This window comes from Sapajus apella, unplaced genomic scaffold (assembly GCF_009761245.1).
Source record: "Sapajus apella isolate SASKATOON/1434 unplaced genomic scaffold, GSC_monkey_1.0 scaffold36, whole genome shotgun sequence".
Classification (NCBI taxonomy): domain Eukaryota; kingdom Metazoa; phylum Chordata; class Mammalia; order Primates; family Cebidae; genus Sapajus; species Sapajus apella.
In genome coordinates this window covers 8,792,360-8,810,789 of record NW_022436976.1, presented here as the reverse complement: position 1 = coordinate 8,810,789, position 18,430 = coordinate 8,792,360, and the positions used below count along the sequence as shown (strand labels likewise).

Below are 18,430 nucleotides of genomic sequence, written 5' to 3'. Positions count from 1 at the left end.
CCATCAACAAATCTGGTTTTTCTTCTGCATGAAAGATAAAGACAAATGTTCAATTCTTAAGTATTAATCATTTAAAGAGAAGAAAGACCATAAAGATATTTTTACTTTCCTGTTTGCAAAGGTCCATTTGGCACAGCTAACACATAGTTTTACCCACACATATATTACATGTCATTATCCTGAAATCTCACTATAGTACATCTATTCTAATTAATATTCTCCCTGTTTAAATTGTCCTGCCTCTCTGTTTAATTTCACACTATCAATACACATAGAAAAACACGTTAAACTCAAAGCTCTGAATGCTCAAATACATTTTGCAAAACAACTAAAAAAAAAGTCACTCCAAGTTCACTTTAAAATAAGTGGTGAAGTCCTTGAAATATAAGCAAAGCACAATTTTTCTTTATGGCTTCGAATAACTTTCATTTTGTTTCCTACTAGACCATAAACTATATAATGGCAAGTTCATCTGTTTTGTTCATTGTTTTGTTTAGCCAGTGAGCAACACACCCCCCAGCATACAGATACTCAACAAATATTTTCTGAATGAATAAGTGAATAGATATTCTCTGAATCTTTTAAGTTCAGAAGTAAGCAAACTAGCAGAAGTATCAAAGGTGAAATACTGCAATTTTGAAGTTCACAGGCCATGGTGTCATGGTCACATGATGTTCTCTATCAGAACACTTTTCTCAGCCTCCTCTGTAACACAAATCTTATTCTTGTTTTCAAGTCCTTGTCAACTACTCCTCGAAGATATTTTTAATATTTAAGGTAAAACTGCTAACACTGAAAGGTAAGACTCCTCTCCAGCTAAAGATATTTCATTTAAAACTAGAACTATGAGTGGGAAAAGCAGGGCTGTACTAAGTCACTATTGGATAAATTAGAGGGTAAGTCTAAACTCATTTTCACTAAGCCTCCTTTTGCTTTGAAGTGTATGGAGTGTACAAATCCTGTCTCAGCTCGCTGTTTCTACCAAGCAGGCTCACAGAGACTCAATTTTAGGGTGATGGTAGTGATCTGAGTGCTAGAAGCTATCCTCTCTATATAACTCTTGACTGTCATACTTCACCTTCAGAATTCCTATCCCACTAGCTGAACACAACCAAAGGCTTATTATATTGTCTCTATCCCTGTTTTAAGCAGGAGTAACACACTTCAGTATCACTTTAAAAACAACCATGAATTTATTAAAACTTCAGTAAATGCTATAGGCACAGTAACAACTAAGAAGGCACAAGTAAAAATAGAGTTATAAAAAAACAAGCTGGAAAAAAGTGCTACAGTCAGTTACAATGGCAGCTGTCTTTTTATTGTGTTTGGAGCAAACGGACACTGGGAAGAAAGATCTCTAATTTGAACCCAACAAATTACAACAATTTTACAGTATATAAATTATTCCATAACAAATCTGTCTTAAAAAATAATTCCAACAAAGACGGCAAATAAAGTATAGTTCTTCAGTTCTGCTTCCATCCAGTTAAGACAAAATGATTGTTAGACCGGAAGTCCTATGATAAACACTGGTAAAGTCTTCAAGCTCAAAATAATAAAGACTCTAAGAAAACAGTAAATTCAAGTCTTTTATCCCAGATAATTGGAATTATTTCCTAGCATACTCAGAGACTGCACCAGTAACATATATATATATATATATATATATATATATATATATATCCATGAGCAGATATGGAAGAAATTATTTAAATAAAACTGGAATGACATCTAGTAAATATAGATGAATCTATTTTCAATCCTGCTCATCCACCTATGCAAGCAAACTATAGAAGCTGATCCAGGCATGAATCCAAGGTGAGATTCATTTTTCATTAATTCAACAATTATCTACTAAGAAAAAAAGCTTTAGGAATTATCAAGATAAATCAGGCAAGAAGTCTAGGTATAATAGAGGAGCTACAATTGTATCATGGAGGAACTGAATGAAGTACAAATAGGGCTGGATTGGTTGTGTTGCTGGGGATGATGGATGGGTACATGAGGGTCCATCATACTAGCCTGTCTACTTTTTTGTATGTTTTAAATTCTCCACAATCAATGTTTAAAAATTAATTCCAACTTTGACCCATATTAATGGGGGAAGAAATGACTGTACTGCTCCTTCTAGGCTGATCAGATCACAGCTGCCACTGCATTCAGCTATGCTTTGAGAAAGACAAACAGGTTCATGAATAGAGGAGATGGATGAGAAACAATGTAAGATGAAATAACAATACAGCTGTTCCTTGAACAACACAACACAGTTTGAACTCCCTCAAGCCTACTCATTGTGAGGACAAAGAGGGTGAAGACTTTTAGGTTGGTCCACTTTCACTTAATGAACAGTAAATATATTTTCTCTTCATTATGATTTTCTTAATAACATTTTCTATTTTCTAGCTTACTTTGTTGCAAGAATACAGTATAAAATACATGTAACAGGCAACATCTGTGTTAATCAACTGTTTATGTTATATGGTAAAGCTTCTGGGTCAACAGTAGGCTATTAGAAGGTTTTAGGGGAGTCAAAGGTTATATGGGGATTTTCAACTATGCAGGAGGTCTATTCCCAACCCCTATTTTGTTCAAGGGTCAACTGTAGTGTCTAACATTTACTGAATGTGTACTACATGCCAGACAAATGTTGTATTTTAAATGTAATAACTCAATCCTCACAATAAATTTGAGCCACATACCAACATTCTTATTTTAAAGATAAGGAAACCAAGCACAGATTTAGTAACTTGCCAAGATCGGACCAGCTATTTATGGTACAGCTGCAATGTGAGGAAAGACTCTGAGAATATTTAGCCAAGAAATGAAAACCTCCACTACAATATCATTTCCATCTTTAACAAATATGCATGAAAAGAAATAGACTCGTTTTATAGAGCACAAAGGGTCAAACCAGGAGCAAATTTATGATAAAGACACAATATGAAGAAAAACGTTGACTCAGTCAAAATGAAAAATGGTAGGATAGCACCCAATCACCATAGATGTTCAGTTATTTAAAAGAAATTCAAGCACTAAAAACCTGAAATTCTTTAATTCCAGTAAACCATGCCACTTTTACTTGTGCTACTCACTGAACCAAGAAAGAGAATGGAATAACTAAAAAAGAAAACAAAACAAAAAACCACACATAGTTTTGCATGGATACAATTTTAATCATAGTTATACTTTTTCCATAAGGGTAGCTTTGCATTCAATCTATTACAATTATTTATGTCTAAATTTAAATCCTACACAATGCTAACAACGGTGAACTTACTTTTGTCAAAGAATTAGGGTTTTCTTGTTCTCACCTTTTGAGACAAGGAGTCACTGTGTTACCCTGGCAGGTGGGCAGTGGCAGATCATGGCTCATGGCAGCCTCTACCTCTCAAGCTCAAGCAATCCTCTCACTTCAGACACCGAAGGAGCTGGGACAGGTGTGCATCACCATGCCCAGCTAATTTTTAAATTTTTTTGTAGAGAAGGGATCTCACTGTGTTGCCCAGGCTGGTCTCAAACTCCTGGGCTCAAGCTATCCTCCCACCTTAGCCTCCCAAAGTGGTGAGATTACAGGCGTGAGCCACCACACCCAACCAGAACCGTTTTTACTTTTACGTCTCCAACATAAAGACATTTTAGCTTTATATATTCAGCCAAACTGTAAATGCCTTTTCAAGTCCCTAAGTTATTTTTACTACCTTTCAGTATTCAAGTCCTCTTGAATTCTTTATTCACATTTATGAATATAAAAACATTTCTGTGAAAGAGTATATAGGTAAAAATCCTGACATCTGAAGAGAACATCAAAGAATTAGAAATCTGGAAGTTGATTATGTACATATGTATGTATGTATGTATGTATTAGATGGAGTCTCACTCTGTCACCTAGGTTGAAGGGCAGTGGTGCAATCATAGCTCACTGCAGCCTCAAACTCCTGGGCTCAAGTGATCTTCTCACCTCAGCCTCCCAAGTAGCTAGGGCCACAGTATGCCACCATTCCCAGCTAATTTTGTTTTCTGGGGTTTGGTTTGGTTTGGTTTTTTATAGGGACAGGATCTCACTTTGTTGCCCAGGCTGGTCTCAAGCTCCTGGCTTCAAGCACTCCTCCCTCCTCAGCCTCCCCAAGGGCTAGGATTATAGGCCTGAGCCACTGTGCTTGACCTATAAGTTAATTTTATTGTCCAATAGCTAGGCAGTAATATTACATACACTATAATCAGGGAGGAATGGAGGGAAGGAGTGCAGGAAGGAGGCACAGGCAGATGGAAACAGAAAGAAAAATTTTATATTCAACTGCATCTTTTTTTAAAAACTAGATTCCCATTTCTACTGTGGTAATAACCCTTAAGATTCCATGGACATCTGCAATCTTTAAAAACTAATAGAGAAACTTTTTTTTTTTGGAGGCAGAATCTCTCTCTGTCACCCAGGCTGGAGTGCAGTGGCGTGATCTTGGCTTACTGCAACCGCCGCCTCCAGGGTTCAAGTGATTCCTTGCCTCAGCCTCCCGAGTAGCTGGGATTACAGGTGCCTGCCACCATGCCCAGCTAATTTTTAATAGAGATGAGACTTCAGCATCTTGATCAGGCGGTCTTGAACTCCTGACCTTGTGATCTACCCACCTCTGCCTCCCAAACTGCTGGGATTACAGGCAGGAATGGAGAAACTTTTTTTAAAAATCCACATCAAGGACATTCTGCCAAAATATCAGCCTGATTCTTCAAAATGTCATTAAATTGTGTCGTTAAAAACAAAAAAGAGGGTCGGGAGCAGTGGCTTATGCCTGTAATCTCAGGACTTTGGGAGGTCAAGGTGGGTGGATCACCACAGATCAAGAGTTCGGGACCAGTCTGGCCAACATGGTGAAATCCTGTCTCTACTAAAAATACAAAAATTATCCGGGCATGGTGGTGCATGCCTGTAATCTCAACTACTTGGAAGGCTGAGGCAGGAGAACTGCTTGAACCGGGGGGGTGGAAGTTGTTGTCAGCTGAGATCTTACCATTGCACTCCAGCAAGACTTTGTTTCAAAAAAAAAAAAAAAAAAGAGGGAGTGCTATTTTAGACCAGGAGTCTAACTAAAGTTTTATTGGAACATAGCCACACTCATTTGTTTACATAATTTCTATGGCTGCTTTCTAGCTACAATGACAAAGTAGAGGAGTTGCAATAGAACTACATTATCCACAAAACCTAAAATACTTACTATCTGGTCCTTTAAAAAAGTTTGCCAAGCCATGCTCTAGATTAAATGACACAGGGATGCAACAAGCAAATGTAATGCATAATCTTGGACTAGAATCCCCCAGGGGTTAAACAGCTATAAAGGACATTTTTGTGGATAAATGGAAAAATTTAAATACAGATTGTGGAGTATATAATTTTATTGTACCAATGTTAAATTGCTGGAGTATAATAGTATTTAAAGTTATACAAGGAAATGCCATTCTTTTAAGGAGATATTTGCGGAAGTATAAGAGTGCTAAGTCTACAACCTACTTTTAAATGACTCAGCAATTTTAAAAGTACGTTGTACCAGATGGGAACAAGGATAAGGGTAATGGAAGAGAACATACGTTAGAAAATGTTAAGAGTTGTTAACAACTGGTGAATTTAGGTGAAGGTTATACAGATTCTTATATTACTGTTTTTCTAAGTTCTTCTGAGTTTTATACTTTTCCTATATAAAAACCAAGGAACGGAAAGTCTTCATTATACTTTGCTACTCAAAAAGAGCAGCTTGATTACCCTATGAACACTGAGCTTCATTAAACACAAAAACAACCAGAGGACAAAAGGTGACATAACAATAACTGTATGTATGCAGTGCACAAGATTTTAAAAATTATTTGGTGAAGTAAGAGCTGTATAATAAGATGCTTTCTTTTTCTTAATGAAGGGCTCAAAGGGTTTACAGGAAGGGCAAATTCAGTAACTCACAAATAATCTCTCACTTTCTTTTTTCCCCTCCCTTCTTCCCTCCCTCCTTCTCCCTCTTCCTTCTTTTCTTTCATTAGAGATGGTGTCTCACTCTGTTGCGCAGGCTGGTACACAATCACAGCTCACTGCAGCCTCAAACTCCAGGGCTCAAGTGATCCTCCCACCTCAGCCTCCCAAGTAGCTGGGACTACAGGTGTGAGGCACCACAACTGGCTAATTTTAAGATCATTTTTGTAGAGACAGGCTCTTGTTATGTGGCCCACGTTGGTCTTGAACACCTGGCCTCAAGGGATCCTCCCAGCTTAGCCTCCCAAAGTGCTGGGATTACAAGGCATAAGCCACAGGAGCAGGCCGCTCACTTTCAATGAAATTCCAGAAGTCAATGGTAATCAAAAGCCTTTTATGATATTCTGTGTTAAGACATAAATTAATACTGCTGCACCCAATAATATATCTTCCAGGTATATAAAGATCAACTCTGTATTGAAAAGAACTAAAACCCTGAATTCAAAATGAACAACAACAAAAAACCAAGTGCTTGTTTATTTTAAACATATGGACAAATCAGCAAGATACTAAGGCTTTATTAACAGGCCAAAATCTAAGTGAAGAATAAACTGACAGGGGCAAAAGGAGAACTAAAATTGCTTTTGGTTTGAGGGCAGGTACTGAACCATGCAAGCTTGAGCTCAAGTTTCTGGACTTCACTTGGCCAAGGAACGTAAGACAAAGCAACCAACATAGACAGTCTAATAGGAAACTCTCTCCCCATTAAGCTGGGACCCTATCCCTCGCTTTCACCCCCCAGGAGAGTTATCTTGGGACTGAGGAAAGAACACATATTAATTACCCCAATTATATTACCTGGGTGTCCCCAAAACCCCAACCCATGACTACAATTAAGTCAATGGCCCAGTACTGGTACACAACTTCCTCCCACCTCCAACCCTGAATCAAGTTACCCACAGAAGCAAATGCAATCCTCTGTAGAGAAATACGTTTTCATCCTGGGCCTCAAAGATAATCCATAAGTAATTTTCCAAAGAAAGCGAATAGCTCACATTAATTTGTTTTGTTTTTTGTTTTTTGTTTTTTTTGAGATGGAGTTTCACTCTGTCACCCAGGCTGAAACACAGTGGTGCAATCTCAGCTCACTATGACCTCTGCCTCCCGGGTTCAAGTGATTCTCCTGCCTCAACCTCCAAGTAGCTGGGACTACAGGTGCACACCACCATACCTGGCTACTCTTTGTATTTTCAGTAGACACAGGGTTTCACCATGTAGGTCAGGCTGATTTCAAACTCCTGACCTTAAGTGATTTGCCCACCTCGGCCTCCCAAAGTGTTGGGATTGCAGGCTTGAGCCACCGTGGCTTGCCTGCTCACATTAAAAAATTATCAAGCATATAAGGAACCAAGACACAAGGAACAAGAGTAAAAGATGAGCTCAAAAATATTTATAAGGTATAGGAAACTACAAAAATTGAGCACGTAGCTTTGTAAAGGAAGCAGATAAAATATTTTAAAATATAATAATTAAAAGCTGGGTAGGTTAAAATTTTCGCTTTTGGAAAACACAGACGAGGCAAATTCAGAACAAACTCTTCGCCGTGAAGACAACCAATAGAAAGCTGGAAAAAATATTTTACATTTCTTAAAAGCATCAAAGAGCTAACAAAACTGTGTGTTATTACGAGGTAAAGGCCCACAAGAAGATGGAAAGCAGGAAGACAAAATATGTTTTTGGGACACTTTTGCCTGGAGCAATTTATTGATCCAAAAGAGGACTGAGAGGCTAAGCAGTGCTTTTGACAGCTTAAAACAGTAGAAAACCAGAGTTGCAGTCTAGAGCCTATCAAAGGAGGACTTTGAAACCAGCCCAGGCTTTGGGCTAGGATCCTAAAGGGTTATACCTTAGGAATAGGGGTGAACAGGAAATAGCTCTCTCAGAGCAGACTAGAATATCTCAGTCTGGAATTAATTAGTAAAGTTGAAGATGTACATACCCTAAGATCCAGACATTCCATACGTAGGTACAACCTCAAGAAACTCTTGAATATACACAATATAAGACATATGTTCATAGCAGCCTTATTAATAACCCCAAATTCCATCTAATAAGAATGCTTAATATAGCAATGAAAATGGACATTTATATCAACACATATAAATATCACACACATAATGTATTACAAACAAACAGATACAGTATGGTTCAAAAGCATGAAAAACTAAACTTTATTGTTAAAGGATATACATATAGGTGGTTAAAAACTTTTAAAACAGCAAAGAATTATTTTCTCAAAAGTAAGATCATATTTACTACTGGGAAGATGAAAGGGTCAAGGTATAACTGAAGAACTATTCCTAGGAGACTTGTGAAGTGCTATCAATATTTTATTTCTTAACCTGAATAGTGGTTAAACAATTATAGGCTATTTGATTTCATAATTACTCTATACCTCTGCATAAATATTTCATTAGTCTTATATGCATAAGATACTGCACAATTTTTTAAAAGGGAAAATTTCTAGGAAAAAAATGCTACAAAGAGATCGCCTGTACTCTTTTAGAACGTTTAAGATTCATCTAGTTCAAGTACCAGGTCTACCATGAAACTTTATTCAAGTCATTAAACCTTGAATCTTGCTTCTTTGGCTTTAAGACAGATAATTGCAAAAGCTTTTTTCTAAGCAAAATATTCAAGAATCCTAAGATACTTGTACCACTCCGGTCACTCATTACTATATATTCTTTCTGAGTTGTAAATGGATTCTATGTTGTACATATAAATACAGCATTAAGTCTCTGCTTTCTTCATACAGAATCATATTTGACACCTGGGCTTATCAGCTCTGCCCACAGCTAGAAGTATGCAAAGTTACTGCCCTCAAAGAGGAATATATTTTAAAAGACCTATGCGATAAGTTTCCCCTACTTCATAGTGTCTACTCATGAGGCTTATTAAGAACATTTCTCTCACAAAAGTCACTTCCAAAAGAAAATTATCAGAAACATAGCTGGTTTATGAAGGGACTGGCTGTTCCCTAGGTCACTAAATAGTGTACTTCCTGAAGGTGAAAATTTTTAGGTACCCCATCCCTTTAGCTCTTAAAATGAATGTCTTATTTATTATATTGTATGATCTTTAAGAGGAAAGCCTTTTTTCTATATCTTTTTCTCTTTTTTTGAGATGGAGTCTTGCTCTGTCACAAGACTGGAGTGCAATGGCATGGTCTCAGCTCACTGCAACCTTGGTATCCCAGGTTCAAGCAATTCTCCTGCCTCAGCCTCCTGAGTAGCTGGGACTACAGGCGCGCACCACCATGCTCAGCTAATTTTTTATATTTTAGTAGAAATGGGGTTTCACTATGTTGGCCAGGATGGTCTCGATCTCCTGACCTCATGGTCTACCCGCCACTGCCTCCCAAAGTGCTGGAATTACAGGTGTGAGCCCCCATGCCCAGCCCAGCCCGACAGTATCTTTAGTACTGTCCCACAGCATAGTATAGGTTCAAGAAACATAGAAAGTGCTCATAAAAATGAAAACAGAAACTACAAAAGAAAATAAGAGCTGAGTAGTTATACAGATGGATGACTTTTCAGTGATGACAGTTCAAATATAGTTCTAGACTATATTTAGAACATTGTTTTAATATTCTGTTTATGACATCTTGGGAGTTCTTTAAGTATGCTAAAGGAACATACATGCCTCAATTCTTTTCAACGCTTAACATTTAGATGAACACATAAAAGACAAACTTGCCAAATTTATGAACAGGAAGCTAAGAAGGACAGCAAATACTGTAGATTAAAAAAAACAGGATTAAGGAACAACAGGCAAGCTTGAAAACCAGACTAATAACAAGATAACATTTAACTACATAAACAAAAAATATGGCATTGAATCACAAAACAACCAGATAAGTATAGGATGGCATGAACTTGCCTTAACAAGTGAAAAAAAAAAAAAAAATTTGTGGTCCTCTCAGCTGGATCATTAGCTTACTATGAGGTAAAGTATAAAGTGGCTGCTCAAAAAGCATGTAATATTATCTTGAACTTGAATGTGTATCTTGCATGGGACAGTATTAAAGATGTAGAAAAATGGCTTTCCTCTTAAAGATCACCATTCAAATGCTTACCAACCATACTCATTATTGTCCTGATACGTCAACCATTCTAAAGGATGTACATATAACCAACATGCAATACTACCTTCAAGATCATTACAATTTAGGGAAGAAGATGTGCCCATGTGAACTGTAGTTGTTTATTTAAACATTGAAAAATAAGAAAGCTTATAAAATTCTTAGTCAATTCCTAGAATTTGCCAGAATTATAATGATTAATGTACTCTAAGAGAAATACACATACGCAAAATTTGACTAGCCATGATGAATGCATAAGCATGTTATAAACAAAATGATCATTTCTGGGAGATACAAACAATGCATCATATAAGAAGTAAAAAGCAAGTTAAATCCTGAAAAATATGGGGATTTCAAAAGGAAAGGCAAAAAGAGGTTAAGACATTCTAGACAGGATATCAAATATTACCCTATCAGGCTCTTAGTTTCCTCTTCTACAAAATAGAAGTCTCTAAAATCTCTTTCCAATTCCACAATCCCCAGGAAGTACAGCAGCTATATATTTTTAAAAACTACATAGATTATCGTGAAGCATGTACTTCACAAATTATTGTAAAGCATACCATTCTAATGCAATAGGAAATAAAGGCAAGTTTTAAACAATGATGATACAAGCAAACATTTGCATTTGGAAGGCTAATCTGAGTACAATGTATAAGATAAACTTGAGAAAGACGAAAATGGCAATGGAAACTTCATAGAAAGTTACACAGCTGATGGGTAAAATTACACTCTGAGCATCATATTTAGCACTGAAGTTGTTAACCAACTAGGGTTCTGAAAAGCAGAAAACTTAAAAGAGTTTATACTGAAAAGCAGAAGAGTACGGTAAAAGCTTTTCAGTATACCCTCTTCTTTAAGTTTTCTGCTTTTCAGAGGGTATACTGAAGCTGACTTCAAGATAAAATACTTTCTACACAGAAAAGAGAACAGATCTATTTCAATCCATCCCACAGTCAAACCCAAATCACTTAGTAGAAGTTCTGGGGAGGAATCTGAGGCTTAATACCAAGTAAAGAATTTCTGTCATATTAAAACAAACAATGGCATGCACTATTTCATACAGTAGTGAATTCCTTAGAACTGGATAAATTCAAACAGATATTGAATGACCAACCAACAAAGGATGCTGCACAGAGGTGGTATGGAAGTTTGGATTAGACTTTCAAAGTTATTCTAAATCAAAGTTTCTAAGGGTATTGGGAAAGAACATTTAAAAAACCAAATTTCTTCCATCTAAAAGGCTATATATGCTATAGGATTCACATTATATGCAATACATACATAAAAGGCAAAACTACAGAGACAATAAAAACATCAGCAGTTCCTAGAAGTTCAATGGGGATGGAAGAAGGTTGCATACATGAAGCAAAGGGAACTTTTTTTTTAGACTGGTGAAACTATTCTATATAACATTGCAGTGTTGGATATATAATGCCATGCATTTATCAAAACTCATAAACCTTTAAGCACAAAGAATGAACCTTAATGTATGCAAAATTTTAAAAAGTCATTTAGAAGTTCAGGAATAAAAAATTCTGACTGTATTACAAATGTCTGAAACAACCTCACTGAAGGGCAGGAAGAAAAGGTGCTAACCTAAGTAACTGGAAATGAGTGGCATCTTTAAGACTAAAGGCAAGAGGAAATGTACACAGCACTGTACTCTAATTGACAGAGTTTTTCACAATTCACAATGAACAATCCTGATACTGATGTCCATATATAATGAAATTAAATAATTAAATGGTTTGCAGGTGTCCAGCATTGCCACTTCTGGAGTGGAAATATACAGATAAACAAGGGAAGAAGGCTAGAATAATCCATATGGTAATGGATTACAGTTGGGAGTCATTATATGAACTCAAGTTTAGCTCAGTTTATAGATATATGCATACACATGACTTAATATGCACATATTTTCTTGCTCTATCAGCTGAGAAATCTAAATAAAAGTAACAACACCCCAGCAGCAATAAGTACATTTGGCACCCCAATCTTGGTTTCTAATACCATTCTCCAATAAGGGGAACTAGGATTCCCTGGATAGATGGCTGATTATAGAACTACGGCAGGAAATATACAAAATGAGTGTCAAGTATTCTGTAGTGTCAAAAAGTAAGAACTGCTCAAAAAACAACAAAAAAAGACATCACCTTGATGGGGTTACATCACAGGGACACAGGAGCCAATAGAAAGGTTCCTAGCAGCCAAAAGGAGAACAATTTGAGCAACAATAAATAAAGCAGTATCGCATTATAATCCAAAGTATAAAACAACCAACTGTGAGTCCACACTGATATAAATAAATGATTGAGTAAATAAATACATGAGGAAAAAGAGAAAGTCTCCCTTGAAGAATTCCAAATAATTTACATAGACACTCTGCCCTCAAGAATAGGGAAGACAGCTCCCCCTTCCTTCAGTGTGGGCCGTGCATAGTGACATCCTTCCAAAGAATACAGTATTTAAAGAGGAGGAAAAAAGAATAAAAACAGTGGAGAAACCTGACCAACACTACTTCAGCCAGGTGATTAAGGTCAACATCAATAGCAATAAACATTGATGGTGTGTACCCTGGTATGATGTGGTAGAAATGGCATTTTACCTCTGTTGTTTTCTTTCCAAAAAACGATAACCCCAGTCTAATCATGAGAAAAATATCAGACAAATTGAAATAGAAAGGCATCTGTAACACCTGACTAGTATCCCTCGGAACTGTTCAGATCAACAACAAGAAGGCAAGTCTGAAAAACTGCTCCATCCAAGAGAAGACTTAGGAGACATGAAAACTAAATGCAATGTAGTATCCTACATGGGATTCTGAAGCAGAAAAAGGACATTAGGTAAAAACTAAGGAACTCAATAATGTATAAAGTTGAGTTAATAATATTATAACAAATGTACCATGCCATACTACTGTAAGATATTAATAATAGAGGAAATTGGGTACGGAGTATACAGTGACCCTGTAATATGTTCTAGATATTTCTGTAAATATAAAACTATGCTTTAAAACAAGACTATTTTTAAAAATAAATAAATACAGTTGACCCTTGAACAACAACAGGGGTTAGGAGCACAGATGCTCCCAGTGCAGTCTAAAATACACATAAAACTTTTGACTCCCCAAAACTTAACTACTAAGACTACCATTGACCCAGAAGCCTTACCATATAACATAAACAGTCAATTAACAGATATTTAGTATGTTACCTATAATACATACTATATTCTTACAATAAAGTAAGCTAAAGAACAGAAAATGTTATTCAGAAAATCATGAGGAGAAAAAATATATTTATTGCTCATTAAATAGAAGTGTACCATCCTAAAGGTCTTCATCCTCATTATCCTCACATTGAATATGCTGAGGAGAAGGAAGAGGAGGGATTGGTCTTACTGTTTCACGGGTGTCAGATGCAGGAGAAAATCTGCATATAAGTGGACCTGCGCAGTTTGAGCCTATCTACCCTAAATATAAATTTAACAACTTTCCTTGTAGCCACTATTGCTTTATCTTGGAATATCAAATGAGAAAGTTATTTACTTAAGGTGCATATTTAAGATTGCACCAGTTAAAATATCACAATTTAAAGAGATCCCATCTGATTAATTTAAAATTAACCTTTTATGTTAGCAAATTTATTGCCATTTATTTCTGGTTAAAATTTAAGACATAGTGCAAACCTGTCAATGGTTCTGAAACTCACCAATCTGCACATAATTCTCAGCTGCTATCTAGACTCAATGGAAGGATTTATTCAAAATACCTTTCTAGATACTATCTCTATTCTACTTAACAGTGATAGTTACTAAACCATTTCCCATGTTGTAAAAACCTTTGTCAAACAAATCTAATCTTTAGATTTACTAAAGTTATATAACTTAAGCTATTGCGTAAGAACACTTCTACTCTTTCCATTTTAGTGCTTTAACACAGTAGTTAAATAGGCACCATTATATCTGGCACAGCTACTATATATTCTTAACACATTCTGATGAGGAGGCTGGAGGTAGGACAAATTCAAGGGCAACAGTTCCTTCAATTTAGTAATGGTTGTCCTTTTACAGAATCATATTAGGTCAACTTGAGTATTTACAGAATAGTATTTTGTTTTGGTTTTTTTGGGGCGAACAGTGTTTTTTTTTTAAAGAGTATTTAAATAAATAAATAGTAAAAGTAGTATTTAGGTGTATGAGCATCTGGTAAGGGCTCAGTTTATATAAATTTTAAACACAAGATGAAATTAAAACTTTTTTTTTTTTTTTTTGAGACAGAGTTTCACTCATGTTACCCAGGCTGGAGTGCAATGGTGCGATCTCAGCTCACCGCAACCTCCGCTTCCTGGGTTCAGGCAATTCTCCTGCCTCAGCCTCCTGAGTAGCTGGGATTACAGGCACGCACCACCATGCCCAGCTAATTTTTTGTATTTTTAGTAGAGACGGGGTTTCACCATGTTGACCAGGATGGTCTCGATCTCTTGACCTCGTGATCCACCCGCCTCTGCCTCCCAAAGTGGTGGGATTACAGGCTTGAGCCACCGTGCCCGGCCGAAATTAAAACTTTTAAAGAAATATAATAGCTATTTGCTACCTTATAATACTATCATACTTTTATAATCCTATTAATTTTATTTTTTATACAGTTATTACCTTACACTCTCATTCCAAAAATATTTATTGAATATATAATAGTTATGAATATATATGTAATCATATTTATTCTTGATGAAAAACCCTTTGAAATAGGTATTATTACCACTTTACAGGTGACATAAACAAAATTCAGAAAAGTATGGGTGGAAGATTCCTGCCATAAAATTATTTCCATAATATAATTATTTAAAATTTATATAATTTATCTATAATACTGAGCTCAGATTTTATAGACAGGGACAGATAATCCATATCTAAAACTCAGATATGACCTAAAACCTAAATGAGACCTTAATTTCCTGCCTTACTTTTAAATACAACAGAACGAGTAAAAAAACTAGTCTGTTTAACAACTCTTCCTGCTTTTATTCATCTGCTAGTATAGTTACTAATCCAATAACAGAATACAAAGGCAGAGAAAGAAGAGTACTAGATTTTTTTAAAAAATTAAATGTGTCTTAATCAGAGTAGACAATGTTCTAACAAAACATGTCTTTCATAATTTCAGAGTTTTGATAACCTCAAATAATTGCACAAAAACACTCGCCTCTTTCCAAAAAGTCTTCGTTATATGTGTTATCTATGTATACTTAGCACTCAGAAAGAAGTATATTTTCTAATATGTTTCAGATGTTATTTTCTTTTGCATGAAGGTTTCATCAACAATCCTGAAAATAATAGCCATTCTTTCAATGGCCTCTATTACAAAGGTTACCAGGTTTCTCTTCCCAGAATCTACCTTAATTTGGAAGGCAGACTACGTCCACATTAGCATGCACAATATATCTATGTCTCTATAAGACTTAAAAAAAAAAAAGTTTGACAGCTAAGTGTATTTCCCTGTTTTGTTTAATTGGCTTAAAACTGTAAGAAAAGATTGGCCACTTGGTGTGGTTTACATAGAAGGTTCAATAAGCCAAATATACTTAGGCTAAAGTAAAGATATTTAATATCTTTTTTCTTAGTTCAAAGTACCTGGAGAACCAGGAAGATGCCAACCAATTATTCATTAATTAATTAACCTATTAAGCTAATGTACTATACTAAGCACTGGAGATATAATGGTGAACATATAGACAAAGAACTTTTCCTAACAGAGATTATCAGTCAAGGGAGAAAGTTGAGAAAATTATGTTTATTACACAATTAAATAAAATATGAGGTGTTAAGTGCTATAAAGAGAGAAGCACATAACATAGGAAGGCATCAAACAAAGATCTCTTATGGTCAGGAGTAGCTTCCTAAAAGAAGTTCAACAGAGACCAGACAGAAGAGTGAGAATTAGGTAAGAAAAGGGAATAAAAGGGAAGCGGTTCCAGGGATTGTTCCAAACAAGAGATACTATGCAGAAACGTTTCTAGGCAAAGCACAGGACTTTAAGACCACAACGAGCTTTGGCATGACTTGGAATGAAGAAAGAGTTGAGGCTCGAGAGGAAGAAAAGAATCAATTAAGGCCGGGCGCGGTGGCTCAAGCCTGTAATCCCAGCACTTTGGGAGGCCGAGGCGGGTGGATCACAAGGTCAAGAGATCGAGACCATCCTGGTCAACATGGTGAAACCCCGTCTCTACTAAAACTACAAAAAATTAGCTGGGCATGGTGGCGCGTGCCTGTAATCCCAGCTACTCAGGAGGCTGAGGCAGGAGAATTGCCTGAACCCGGGAGGCGGAGGTTGCGGTGAGCCGAGATCGCGCCATTGCCCGTCAGAAAAAGACAAAAAACCCCCCCTCCCAAAAAAAAAAAAAAAAAAAAAAAAGAATCAATTACACAGGGCTCTATAAATCCGAGACTGGACTCAGACTAGACTAACTAGGAAGGAGTTTTAATCTGAAGAATCATAATAATTTTGCATTTTACAAAGATCACTCACATTAGAAGAAGAAGAATGGATTAGAATGGAACGAGACTCTACAGGAAGACCAATTAAGGAGCTGTTGTGATAACCAAAGAGAAAGTGTACTGTATTAAGGAAGTGAGGATGGATATAGAAGTTTAAGTAGGGTGAATTTGAGAGATTTTTAAGATAGGTCCTATAGAACATGCTGTCTTTCTTTTTTTTCCTCCCCTCATGCATAGTTTCACCTAATAAAGCACATGCTGACTGTCTGGACAAAAAGAACACCACAGAAACTGAAAAAGTGTTTCAAGAAGGATGGTATGACCTACAAAACCAACTACTAATGAAGAATCTAAGGTAAAACAATGAGATGTGTCCTTCACACAAGGAAATCACTAGTAAGTCATTTCAGTGGAGTGACGGGGGTCAAAGATAGGTTTCAATGGCTTAAGGGTAAGTGAAAGATGAACACAACAGAAATATAGAAACAAATAGAAAACAAAATGAAAACAGAAAATAGAATTGTTATTCAAGAAATTTATCTTTGAAGGGAAGAAAGTAGAACATTCATTGCAAAAGTATATAGGATATAAAAAGATGATTTTTTAAATAAGAAAAAATTTAATCATGTTTCAATGCTGATAGGAACATGGCCAGTAGAAAGGTTGATTTTGAAAAATCAGGGAAAAGTAAAGAGTAAGGTCCCAAAAGGGACCCAACTTAAGCAAGGTCCCAAAAGGGACAGGACCCAACTCACTTGCAGGAGGCTCAGCTTAAAGAGAGAGATTCCTTCATTTCTCTGTTTAAAATACTGTTTACATTATCATCAACATTTTGCATTGAAAATTTAGTACTTACAAGATACCATGCCAAGCCCTTTACAACCTCTAGGAGTCCTGTATTACCACCCCCACTTCATAGATTAGGAAACCAAACTTCAAGGAGGTTAACTAACTTTGCCTAAGGTTTCAAGGGTGGATTTGAATCCACCTAAGCCTCTCAAGAACATAATCAATAGGCTATATACTCTCAGGAAGGATGGGGACAGATACAGATAAATTAGGTTTGGTGGCAAGATGTTGGCTGAGGAAGTTCTGCTCTAATATACTGAATGAGGAGATGGCAGCTTAATGAAAGTGAAAAAGATTTTAAGTAGACACAAAGAAAATGCTGGTTAGAGAAACATGGAAGGTACAGGGCAGCTGAGAGGCTCCCAACTATAACTGGAATCCATGCATTTAAAGTTGTAGCAATATGCGGAAGTATGTGATTTTCCTTCAACAAGAGCAAAGTAAGAGCAATGAGAGAAAGAAAGAAAAACTGTTGGCAAGAAAGCTATGCACTTAAGAACAGGTAATCTAAGCCAGATAAGTAAAGAAGCAAGTATAGGTAAGGGGACATACAGAAAAGCTGCAGCTATAACAAAATAAAGAATTTGTGTATTCTTCTACGTATTTATTTCTCAATTATTAGCTGTCCGCCCATTCAGAGTAAACCAACAGCAGCACAGAGTACATATTTGTTGACTGATAAAATTAAAGAATCTATAATCTAAAGCACTGGCTTTGACCAAAGGTAAGTACTCTAGCTCTGAAATACTATACTTGGAACCCTAAATCATAATGCCTGTGACCAATCAGAATTTCATTTATAATTAAGAAAACTAAATAAAACAGATGTAGGCCCAGACCCAACCATTATTTTTACTTGTTATTTTTTGAAATGGAGTCTTGCTCTGTTGCCCAGACTGGAGTGCAATGGCACGATCTTGGCTCACTGCAACCTCCATCTACCGGGTTTAAGCAATTCTCCTGCCTCAGCCCCCCCAGCAGCTGGGATTACA

The 18,430-nt window shown here is 36.3% G+C and overlaps 1 protein-coding gene across 11 annotated transcripts in view; it reads right to left on the bottom strand.

The window, feature by feature from the left end:
- ZZZ3 (zinc finger ZZ-type containing 3) overlaps window positions 1–18,430 on the bottom strand; it is a 134,684-nt gene that overhangs the window by 21,098 nt on the left and 95,156 nt on the right. The gene's annotated exons all lie outside the window — the stretch shown is intronic.